Below are 13,137 nucleotides of genomic sequence, written 5' to 3' on the forward strand. Positions count from 1 at the left end.
CTTGGCGCACGTGCACCAGCTTCGAACAGTAAAATAATTGAAGCCATGATTTCCAAAACTGCAACTGATTTTAACTCGCCAGTTCTGTAAAATAACACAAAAATCTCGTTCCTAAGGCCTCTTTCAACCTCGGTGGTACCCCAAACAATCGTCAATATTGTATTGCGGTTAGACTGGAGCAAAATGTCGGATCTTGTTCACGGAAGCATCGTTTCTATAGCGATATGTAGATCCGGAGGATGCAAATGTCGCGTACGCCACATGTATTAATGTAGTATATCATTCTGAGCCATTGAATGTAAATTTTTAGTTATCGATGATTATTGCATTGCTATTTTTGGCGCGAGTCAAGGGCATACTCGAGACCTACTGCGCTGTCTTGCAATAGAAATTCTTAGTTGCATAAACTACCAGACAACGGAATCATTTCAGTGATTGCACTTTGTAAAAACTCTATTTAGAATATTAATACTAGTGTTGCTTTCCAATCTGGAAGGTATACATATAGCTGTAAGAAGATCGAGAGTAATTCTAGTAGAATTGGACTGTTCGTATCAAACCTATTCTCCTTAACATTTGGCACCGCCTCAATATTGTTTGAATTGCTACATATTCTTCACTAAAATACGCGTAGTTTGCATTTTGAAAAATTAAAATCGTTCAATCCGTTCAGGAGTTATGATGTTTTGAAGATACACATGGAATTTTCAATTCCATGTGGATTATCGGTAAGGAATTTTTTTCTCGAAACTGAGTAGGATTTCGGGGGTATGTCTATTGACCAAAAATGCTTGTAATTGACCCCCGCAATCGAAAATAATTTTTTCAGAACGATTTGAAAATTTTTTTTTTCGCCGAAAAATTCAAGTAGTAGAATATCCATGGTGCATACCATAAATTTACAAAAATATTGCTTCGTTTAAATAATTGTGTCCACATAATTATACTTAATTTCTGAAGCCCCAGTGTACCGTACGAGTCCCATCGAACGTTTTGTCGGACAGATTTCCGCGTTTTCCGTGGAAATCGTCCCGACGATGAAAAAAATAGCAAACCCGCGAAAAGCGAGAGAGGAATGGAAAAGCGGAGCCGCGGAACGAGGTCGAAGTCAAACGGAAGACAAGATTGATTACCAACAGGAACGTATGGAGGGTCGGGGACGACGCAGAGACAAAACAGATCGAAACGCCATCCACGCTCGGGGCGGGTTTCTATTCGAGCACCCTCCAGCACGCTCGAGTGCCTTACTAATTCGATTAAATGTCCGTCCCGACCTTCCGTACCTCCGACACGTGACAGTCTAATTAGCGTGCGATTATTTCTGCGATACAGAGGCCGACGCGTGTCCAAGCACGGGCTACGGAATAATAATATTTACCGGTACATCGATGGAATTCCCCGAGTCTCTAGCGCGCAAGAAACGCTGCGAATGTCGCGATCAAATATTTATTTTCGTTCGTTCCGCCGTAGGTGAGTATTGTTTCGGAGGGGGGTACGTTCGACGACGACTGAGCCGAAACTTTGATCGCGGGTGGGGCTGCTCAACAAGTTAAACAAGACTCTCGAGCCTCAAGAAGCTCCCTAAGGAACGTAATGTTTGTCAAAAACATGGACATTTATTCCGGTTGTATCGGGCTAATATGTAAAAACTTGTTAGTAAATGTAGCGACTAGTGTTAACATCGAAAGGGTTAACCGATTGAATTTTTAACTGCCTCGTTTTTGTCTCGTTTATGGCGATTAAAAATATATTTTGAGTTTTATAAAAATTTCAGGGGAAAAAGTTGACAGTTAACAAGTTAAGCTGCGCGACCTTTTCCGTGTCGCGCTGAAGATATTTATGCAACGTCGCCGCTACCAGAAATATCCTCACGCATTTGCTATTCACATGGAACGTTCTATTCGTAACGTTCGCGAAACGCTTGATAAATACATATTAAAATGTTACTGTAAACTTCGTGCACGACGTTTAACGGGTAACTCCATTTTTTATTTCTTGACTTATGTTATTTTGCTTGCATTATGTATGCCATTTTCTGCAGAAGAATCTTTGCATCCTTGGACTGAGATAATGGAGAAAATTGAATTGTTCGATTTTAGTAACGATAGAACTATATTTAGATATGTACAGTAACATTCTGTGTATGTTTATCAATTCACAAACGTTACAAATGGAACGATTCGTATGAATAGTATGTGAGGACATTTCTGGTTGCGTAAATGTCTCAGACGGCACGGAAAAGATCGCACACCTTAAATGTAACGTTTCTGAAAATATTTTCCGCCTTATCGTGCAATTAATTATCCTTGCATTACCGTGGAGGACCGAAAAACTATAATCTTCAAAGAGAAAATACATGCAAAACGTATGCAGAATATATCTCATAAAGCAACATAATAATAATATTCCATAAATGCATCACATCTGCAGTCTAATTATCATTACATAGCAAGGTATATAATTTGAAGTTCCATAAAGGTCTATTTAATTTATTTTATCAATCAAGACTCTTACTGTAAATTACTTCAAATTATATACATTTTACTATTTTTTCAATATTAAAAAAAGGGTTTACATTCAAGTTGTGTCTAAATTATGTTTATAAGAACTCACAAAGCATAATGCACAAATTCTGTAAAAAGTTCTCAGCTATCGATCGAGCACGCAGAGTTAACAGACTATCTTTAGACCATGTCTTAATCATAATCTATCTTCTACGTACGACGCTTCTTCTAGCATTCTATCAACGACTTTCTGCTCATGACAAAAGGTACTCGCGATTCTTACCAAGTCGGATGTGCATCGATCATCGTGACCCTATGAGAACCTCATTTATCTCGAAAACGAGAAGCTAGTTACCTCGTAAAAAGGGAAGTATATTTGTTAAACAGCTCGTCGAGACGTACAGGCTGTTCCATAACACAGTTATGAACTTAATCCCAAGTTGCAGCCATCTTTCTGCTCACGAATTTAGCTAGCGTAACTTCTACTGAACTATTCATACACTTTCTTTTCCTCAATGGAGGTTTATAAGAAAACTAAAATTTAATTAAATCGAATCGAATAGGCGTGGATAAATGCAGGTTTCGGCTCAGAAAGATCGCAACAACGGCTGCTGGAAAGTTTTCGTGCGGTGCATCGCGAGCGTCATATGCAGCGCATCGAGGCCGACGCATGACGCACTGGAGCATTATAACCACTTTACCAGTTAACCCTGCATAACCCGGTGTAACTTTCAGGTAACGTTTACCGTGATCTTCCATAGCTCGGATCATCGAGCCACTTGCACCCTACTTCCACCGCCCGTAAATGATACTCATCAAAAAGTAACGTACCAGTTGCTTTGAAAACAACTAAAAAGGGACAAACTATCGAGGCACAAAGAAATTGTCAATTTATATTTACCGAATATCTCAATTCTTTCGAAGTAACAAAATTTCAAATTGAAAGAGACGAATGAAAGATCTAGACGATCTTCTTTGCAGTTATTTACGTTTCCCTGCCGCCTCAAAGTACTGTTATAAAAGATTATACCCTGATAAGTAATTATCTAAACATTTGTTCCATTCTGGGTTAGCTAAATATGGTTTTGAGCAGTCATCGAGCTTTTTCGAATCGTCCCATTTTCCAGTACGTTGGACGAAGATTCTCACGCGTCGGTCACGCGATCCTCCAAGTGGACGCGATTAATGCTCCTCGATCGGCCATTTTTTTATTCGATCGCATCCCCCGAGTTGTTTCCGTCGCTTTCCTGTCACGCTCGGTTGCGTAATATCTTAATAATCGGCCGTGTATCGCGCATAATTAGCCGGTCGTGTAAACACCGCATGCAAATGGGGATACGCGGTTAATCATCGACGCGTGTACCCGGAGCGATGGATCGCGCTGACGCGATGTCGGCCGAGCCGTTGCGCAACGATCGCGATCGCCCATGCCTCGGACAAACGTTTCTCTGTTCGTTCGAGCGCTTCTTTTTTCGTGCTCTCTTTGATTCGCGTATCGGTACGAACCCCAACGACGCCGGAACGTCCGCAGTTTGCCCTTACGGCGGTCAGCTGTCAGGGTTTTTCACTTAATAAAAGCATGGACTCAAGCTCCGGAAGCTGATATTCCAACTACTATAAAATACGATTTGATAGATAGAAGTTTCTGAGATGCAAACATTTTTGTAAACATATTTGCACGATATTCTTTAAAGATCGAAATCTGTGGATCTACGAACGTAATCTAATAAAAGCAGAATTTTGAAAGGAACGAGGAAACCAAACGAAAGACGCGACGCGGCGGTGGACGTTTATCTATCAGGATCATCGCGAGGAACAGAGGCCAACAATCGGCGCGTTAAAAGCGAGCTTTAATCGGCTTCGTCTCAACAGTAAAAGTCGATTTCCCGTTACCTTCCATAATTGACGCGTCGCGGCTTAATTGGCCATCGCGGCGTAATGACATCGTCCGAGGATCGATTGTTCGATGCGTGGCGAGCGCTCTTTCCCTTTCTACTCTTCCGCAACCTGTCCCGACGGGCCGCCAATAAATCAGTGGGCGCGTCCCGCGTCTTTCATGAGACAAGTGCGATTAAGAAATTTTCGCAAAAACCGATTCCGAACGTCTCCGGTTAATTGCCACCGGGCCCCACGGATGCGAAGTCAATTAACGCCGAACTTGCAGTATCACTCGATCGATACGTACGAATACGATCGATCGCGGAATACTCCTAAATCGACTGCGTTCGATTCTCGATTCTCGAAAGACAGAATCCAATATGGCGTACAGTCGAGACCAAGCGCTTGTAAATATTGAAAAGAAACCGAGTAAAATTAGGGTGTTACTATTCGTATGTGACAACCCAAATCTCACTATTTTCTAAATATAATTAAAATAAATGAACTCCAATATCCTTCTATTTCAAGAAATTATTTTAATTAGGAAGAACCAAGATGTCATCTATTTAGCTTGAGAAATACATGAAATTGAATGTATAATTTTAGTAATAATGAAATCTTGGGACTGTTAAACTGAGAAGATTTATGCCAATTATCTTCAATCTTATCTTTCAATCTTCAAGAACAAGATGTACATCCTATAAATAACGATTTGAAATATTCTATAATAAAATGGAAATTGAAATTGAGTAAAACGATGGAAGCTTACGAGGATAGCACGAGTTGCAAGGATATTTCTTCGTCTCAATTTATCACGTCAAAGGCACGCTACCGTCTTCATTTTTAATCCCATTTATCCCCATCGGGGCAATCTTGATAGCAATCAACAAAACATCGGTGAACAGAAGATAAACTTAATGATGTGACTCGACTTTAATGACAGTTTTAACGGCAGTAATTACAGAGATTACCGACGCATAATAAATAATCGCAACTACACGGATCACTATAATTAACAATTCCCGGCGCGCCGATTATCGCAGCGGTCATTTTTCGTTCCCCGCGCTTCGTTTTACGGCGAAACGAAATTTCATTTTCTACTTAAAGCGACGATACCTGAAAGCTTTTATTCGTCACGCCATTTGCAATTCGACACTAGTCGACCCATTTTATTTACAATTAATAAATCGAAATCACGTAACGTTTAATACAACTTTTGCAATTTTTGCTCAGAAAGTAGTTCGAAAGAAGATTCGATAATCAGAAATTTTAATATAATTTGAAGCACAGAAATCGTTTTCCAAACTTTAGGAATACGTAGTCGACCGGAAGATATACTAGTTTCAAGTATTTGCGAGCAAGAAAAGCCAGGAAGTTCGTTCGACATCGCGTAAAAGTCTGTTCGAACGCTTTTCGGAGGAAAATGGCAGAGGCTACCGATCGTTTCCCGTGTCCCGGAGCTTAAAAAGCTGGGATCGCTCCACAAAGAGGATAAATGCGACTGACAGGCAACGAAGTTCGGGGAACGGCTGACGAACGGAGCAAAGAGGAGAGGAAAAAAGGAGGAAGAGAGCGTATTCAGAGGCGCGGTGGTAAATAGGTTAAACAGCGGGTCGAGAGGGCAGCCAATTTAAATCACCGCCAATTCCATGTAGCCCGATTCGATCCGGCGTACGCTTTGAATCCTTGATGGTTCGTGCCTCTTCCGTTTTAACCGTTTCTACGTCGGAATGTTTCTTAAACTTCGTTCATTCTCGAGTAACGTCTTTACTTCTACTAACAAAGAAACGCGACCGACTATCGGTCGTTGATCTCAATGAAACTCTGCACAAATGATTATGGATATCTAAATATTATGTTGAATAGAAATAATTGTGTTACTGGAATTAACAGGTTTTTCAACTAAATTTTCATTTCAAAATCGAGTGACTCTGGTTTTTGGACCCGGTGACTCAAGAAGGCGCAGGCTTTAGAAGTTTAATAACCCTTCCGCCATTTCCGTACAGCGTCCCGGTAAACGCCCCCAGAAAAGGCGAACCAAAAGGTCACCCAATCAGTCATAACTCAAATAAGTCTAATGAAATCGCTCCACCTACACACAATATGTAAACACGAGCTCTAATGTCCGAGTCAAGTACCAAAATTATGCGATTGTACCACGTTATATTGACTTTTTGCCGTACAGTGACGAATCAGTCTCGTCATAAAGTCTCCTATATCAAAATCGACACATTTTCGCGAGGTATTTTGCAGTAAATTCACGAATCGAACGACAAAGTTGTTTCCATCATGGACGATTGGTTGTCGACGTTTGCCCGGATCGCCATTTTAAGAAGGGACGTTGGACCCGCCGGAACGTTGATAAAAATTGCCAAAATTCTGTCGAAAGAAGACGGTGGTTCGGTGTGGAGTCGCGCGACATCTCGATATCGACTCGCGGAAGAATGGGCGACGAAAGAATGGGGAAATCGGGGCTGGAAGGGGAGAACGGGGGCGGTGAATACCGACGACGAGGAAGAGGATGAAGAGGCTGAGCCCTGCGAGATCTCTCGCTGGCACCGAGCCAGCCACGGTCCGCATCGTCATCGTGTACTTTCGTCGTTCACGCGTAATAAAGATCGCCTTGGTACTTTAAATCGCCAGCCACAGCCCTGTTTCGACCGAGTTGCGGATCAACTTCTAAGCACCGCCGCTGGTGCTAATACGGGACGCAATCCGGGGGACTTATCCGCGAAACTATTCCGATTCAGGACGATACGGCGCTAAGGGCGCCTAATTTCGACGCTCAATTTGCTTGGTTTACCACCCTTAACCCTCGACTTCCACCATCTTGTAGCCTGAGTCTGCTGGAAGATTTCAATTTTACGTCGTGTCGAAGTGTTCTTAAATTTCTGGAACGCGTGATTTACTCGCTAATTATAAACGAAGCGTGAATTTAAAACTTGTTGCACAGAAAGTAACACGACATCGTCGATAAAATTCAGATTAACGTAACGAGACAAGTTTTGAATCTCCGTTTTCGTGTCCTGCTAAATAATTTATCCAATTTGTTCTCGTCCCGGCGATAAATGTTAAAATAACGCACCGATTAATATTGTAAAGGGAATTCTAAAGTTATCCATCGAACGGTAAGTACGAACGCGCGCTTCAATATTCATTATGTATGCTGATTGCTGGATTTAAAACGTTAGTCGTATTTCAAGTGTTTCAATTGAAACGGATTGATGCTTTCAGGAGTCTGCGTTGGAGACGCTTTCGACCTCGCGGCAAATTTTCAAGAATTCTTTTTAAAGTAAACGAACAAACGTACGTGCGATTTAAGTGGGTGTAGGGATTTCTTTTATTCGTATATTTTTGTGGAAGATAGACCGGAGCTCGGCTGGACGTCCCACGATTGCATCTGAAACACAAAAAGAAGACACAGTTAATATCTGGCCATAATTTTGTTGAAAGATGGCCTCGAATTAAATTACGATTTCACAGAGTTTCAGGAGTAAAAATATTGGCCTCGTGCAGGCAGCGACTTCTGCTTTATGTCCGTACGTGATCAAGATTACGGCTGCTACCGAAAAGTATGCAAACCACCGGGTTATGTCATCTATAGAAGCGTATCGTTCCGGTGACGGCGGGGTCATCAGTCGTGTTGGCGGTTCGGTCCACGGTTAGGGTCAGATAAGCCCCGGGGAATGTCGTTTATCTCGAGATTCCAGTTTAGTCGTCGGGCTAAATAGCGAACCGGCTGTTCTACGTGCAGCGGATATACGTGTGCATTAAATGGGTCGTCCGCGACGCTCGTGTGAGCTCGTTCGCCGCTGCGTCGCATGCGCAGATTCGCGTGCGGTGGCCAACAATCTGTTTCACGGACATCCGCATAACCGACTCTCGTTATCGCGAGAAAAGTACTCGTAATGCTGGTCTGCACCAGCGTCCGTGGATTCGTCGTCCTCGCGTGCACGACGTTCTATCGTGCTCGTCAAAAAGTTACGTCCAAAGTTTCAGCAGGAACAAGTACTCCTTTTTTTAACGAGCAACTTACACGGAAATGAAAAATACTATTTTCAGGCCCCCTAGATTGTATGTCGTCCGAATTGCTAAGATGTCGCGATATTCGACGGTTGCAGAAGCTTCTCTCGTTGGGGAAATTAAGAAAATTGATCTGTTATGTTCTCGAAACTTAAATCGAAAGTTATAGGGAGACACGAATTAGACGCCATTTTTTATAGGTGCATCCTCAAATCTACAATCTTGATAGTTGAATACGATGGATACTTCGACCATTATGCTTGAAATGGAGAATATCTCTTTGCGTTTTCGAGCTATTAATTTCTTTTTAACCGTTGGTATCCTCTGGGCCACCCTCGAGGAACAAAAGAGAGAAAAAGCTCGTACGAGGGAAAACAAGGCGTGAAAGATGAACAGGGGAGAAACGACGCGATAGGCGAACGCATTTCCCCAGCGAGTTTTCCTCTGTTTTTGCGTGCACGTCACGCCAGCTCGGGATCAAAGCGTACAGAGAGTCGCGTAACACTGGCCAGGCGAAGGAGAGAGGAAGAGAGCGATTCGAGAGAGAATTATACTTGCATGAGCCAGGCCTCCCTCTGGCCCTCCGGCTTGAATGGTAATTAAAGCGTGCGAGACTTTCTTACGACGTTCTTAATTCCCAGGATTGGAAGGACCTCGACTCGTCGAATTTCCAAAGCGATTAAGAGAGATCCACGATTCTTCAATTCCGATTTTCACTATCGTTTCGTAACATTTTATAGAACTTATTCAGAAGGTCTCTGAAGTCACGTAAACTTATAATTATATTTTTTACATTTTTTGGGGGACTAGAGCTCTCTTGAAGATTCTCACAGTGGAAAATTGTTTGAGATATGGACTCCGTCAATTTAACCGTGTCAATTTAATATGATTATAACTTGACAACGTAATTTAGTTTTCGTTTCGACTCACTTGCAACGTAAAATCGCTAATATATCTTGGGCGATATCTGCAGTCCTTGCATACGACGATCGTAACAAACCGGCATTTGCATAATAAAGGTCCAATTAGTACGGCGAATCATATGTCAGAAGGAAAGAGGAATAGCGCGAACCGGACGGTAGGCAGGACCGGTCCTACAGCCGGAAACGTCGAATTTGTTTTTGTTTCCGGCGTGCTGCAAAGTCGTACGGCCGCGATCAACAGGTGACCAGTTGAATATCGGTCGAAACGACGTTTCGACGAACTGGAGGGTTACAATAACGCGAAAATAAAACGCGGACGTCTTGATCGGTTCCGGACGACGTCGACGAGAACGGCTTTATTTATCGTAAATACCGATATCAACGACCGCTTCCGTTTTATCGGATTCGACTAAAATAAAACATTTCTTAAGTAACAAAGAAGCTTCGTCGAGATTGAAATAGCTCTGGGGCTTTCGTTTACCTCTTCGAACGTTGTTCGCGAGAACATCAAGTTCCAAACACCTTAATTAAGAATCTCCCTTCCAAATGTGTAGATTGGCTGAGATTATGAAATAGACTCCGTTTTATTCAAAAGCTATTAAGGTCTGATATTCAGAATATCATCCCAGTATTCTCTAACCTCGTAAACGCATAAGGAATTCCGTCAGAAAAGATTCTACAGTTCTCAGTCAAAAAATTAACAGAGAAGGAGGTAAAAATAGGGGTTCAAGAGTAGAATAGTGACCGTGGTGTCTGTCGCGAGTGTCCTAACGACCAAAGTAGCTGCCACCGGGCTTCCGTAAAGAAACGTGACAGCGAACGCGTCGAAGGGCGGGCCACGAATTGCTCACGGTTTTCACCGCGCTACGAAAACATCTGTCAGGGCGATAAATGGCCCGACGAGGACCAACAAGAATCGGTTCGTTCCGTCGACGTATTCCGGTCGATCGACTTCCCTTTCGTCGAGCAGGATCCAACCACGTCCGTCCACACTGCCGGCGGATCGGCCCGCCACCAGAAATTCCAAGGGGCCCCCGAAGCCTTCGAGCCGTCGACGAGATAAATCATGAGCCTCTCAGCCTCCCTTTTTAGCTCTCTTTCGACCCGTTTCTGTCCACGTGTCCGCGCGCGCCGGTGTGTGTACCGACCAAGCCGATAGAGGTATCCGCCAATGCGAGAGCAACAGACTGTGAAGACCTACGCGATGCGTACTTGTTGATTTATTGGCAGCTACACCCGCGCCCGCGAGCTCACCCCCTCCCCCACGCGAAAATAACGGGATTCCCTGAGCAGACTTGTCGCGATTTCTTTCTTTTTTCCCCCCATCAGCGACGGTAATTCGCGAACCCGCGGAATTAGAGGCGGGTTCCTTCCGAGGGACGCGAACTTCGAGTACCGTTCGCGATCTTTACCCTTTCGCTATATAGTGGACGTCGCGAGTGAACAACCTCCGCTAGGCTTCGAACCTCTGGACTGGACGATCATTTTACTATGCTTTTTATTCGATCAAACTGTCGTCTCTGTCATCCAGCTACGTTGGAAAGTATTTGCATCATTTTAACACATTGGTAGGGCTCTTGAATTTTAACAAGCCTGTAAAAATAAGTTCAATAACGAATTATGAGTATGCTAGTTTCCAGTTGTCTGAAAACAAAGTTTCGTTTTCGTGGACAATTTGAAGAGTTTGGCAATCAACGTGTTAAAAAAGGAAATTGATGCAGAAGGTAGTCAAGTACGATTAGGAATGAGCAGAGTCTCGATCTATCAGATTTAGAAGATTCGCGTTGGTTAGTTTCGAGTTCCTTGAACCTGGAAGTTTTAGGTTTACTCCTCGCCACGAGGAACTTCAACGAGCGACTTTAGAATGCGTAGAAACTTTGGTGTCGTTCTATAGAAGCTGCATAACTTGAACAGCACCTTCGTAGCTTTAGAATCTTTGCCTCTCGAGCTTTCGTACTGTCTTCTAGTCATCGCCAGAAGCCAGGTTTTTTTTTTAGGAAATCAATTTCACAGTTTCATAGATACGCAGCTTGTAAGATTTATTATAAAAGAAACTTGGTGGTTAGATCATTACACGTTGAGTTATAGATCCGCGTCTCTGTATCTTTCCATCTCCATGGGAAACTTCTACCGAAAGTAACATCTTAATTTCACTTGATGATTATCGCTAGTTATTCCTATTCATATATTTACACTGAATTAAAGAACAATATATGGAGTTTCTACAGCCCGCTAACGTGAGTTGTGAATCCTGGTAAACGATAGAACGAATACAAAATGTTCATCGATGGATATTTACAGTAACCAAGTACAAAAGTTAACTCTTGGCCTATACTGAAGATTTCCACTCTGTCCATTCTCCATTGCTGTATCTTTCCGAGTACCGACGCCATTATTTCTTCGACATTAACAATTTTGATTCTGTCTACCGCTGCGTGACACTCGTTTTTTAATCGAACCTGTGCCCCAAGAGGCGTTCGAGTATTCTCTGAAATGTTCTCTCGTCTGGCAGACGTCTATCGAGGAAACGCTTCGCATACAGACGTCTTGCTTCGCCTGATTGCATTCACCAAGTCCATACATCAAATGCATTACCATTCCCTGATCTGAATACTTATTCGTTATTTCTTCCGACGCGCAACAAATTAATGAATTATCGAGCGCTGTTCTCAAAACAATACACTATACTGATTCGCAGAACAGTGTCAAGAAATAGCAAGGCGTTATCGAGCCACGTATACAAAGAGTTTGTATGCCATTTTAGTCTGCAACGAACGTGCTTGCAAACCTAGTCTCACGATTACGAAATCGACCTTGTTAATTAGAAGATAGTGCACGTAATCCATAATCACTCCATATAAATAACATCGTGCATCCCTTTAAACTACCAAATCCACAGTCGCGATTACGAGACCCGACGATTCCTTGTTAATTAAAAGATACAATACGTAATCTATAATCGCGCCGTATCGATGACATCTTGGATAACATCGTTTGTCCCTTTGACCTACCAAATCCACTCCAGTTCCACAGTCGACGTGGTTGCTAACCTAGGCTCGCGTTTACGTAACCCATACCACAAATCGGACATTCCGCGCGGCGCGTTCTCTAATTGATTGAAATTCATCGTGGCTCTAATTAGATGCGCGCGACGCGGCTGGCTCAGCGTCGGATAGGAACAAGTGGCAAAGAAATGGTGGGAGGAGCGGTGGCTCGAATCGTGCGAGAAAACAGCCGTGCCGCACGAATGCACGCGAGGACCCAAAGCGTTCGAGTTTTGCGTCTACTGTGGTTCCCCCGGTTGCGGTTGCCGTACGTGCGAGCCTGGCGATCCTAGGATTCGATAACGAACCCTCCCTGGCCCCTCTGGCAGGCTCCTCCCGAGCCCAGCGATCCCTCACGCGTTCGTCGTGCCTCCTCCACGACCTCACCGCACACCCATAAAACGCGAACGCCTCGTTTCCTCCTTGTCTCTCCAGCGATCGACTCTCCTCGTACCGTCGTGTCCGCCACCTTCGCTTCACGGTTGCTCCGAGAGGTAACAACCTAGTCACCCAGCCACTTCGCGAGCCAAATTCCGCCATCTATCAACCCAGACCTAACCCACCACCCCCACACTATAAGCGAACCATTTTTGTTTCGAAAAGCCAAAAGATTGTAGACAATACCAAGTACTTTGTTTCTTTAGTATTCAACATGCAAATATCGAGTGAAAAATTATTTTTGTTAAAATGTCGTATGTTCAGCTCTTTACTGTATCTACCAAGAATCCTACGATCGTTTCGTTGCAAGACAAAATCCAAAATGGC

At 43.3% G+C, this 13,137-nt stretch overlaps 1 long non-coding RNA gene across 1 annotated transcript in view; it reads right to left on the reverse strand.

Moving 5' to 3' along the window:
* Positions 1–4,008: 4,008 nt before the first annotated feature.
* The window catches only part of LOC143344810 (uncharacterized), a 74,965-nt gene continuing 65,836 nt past the window's right edge, over positions 4,009–13,137 (reverse strand). Inside the window, exon 5 of the long non-coding RNA XR_013080159.1 lies at positions 4,009–7,782. This is a non-coding gene — a long non-coding RNA (uncharacterized LOC143344810). The remainder of the gene's footprint in view (positions 7,783–13,137) is intronic.

The sequence above is a fragment of the Colletes latitarsis genome, chromosome 8 (assembly GCF_051014445.1).
Source record: "Colletes latitarsis isolate SP2378_abdomen chromosome 8, iyColLati1, whole genome shotgun sequence".
In the NCBI taxonomy this organism is placed as follows: domain Eukaryota; kingdom Metazoa; phylum Arthropoda; class Insecta; order Hymenoptera; family Colletidae; genus Colletes; species Colletes latitarsis.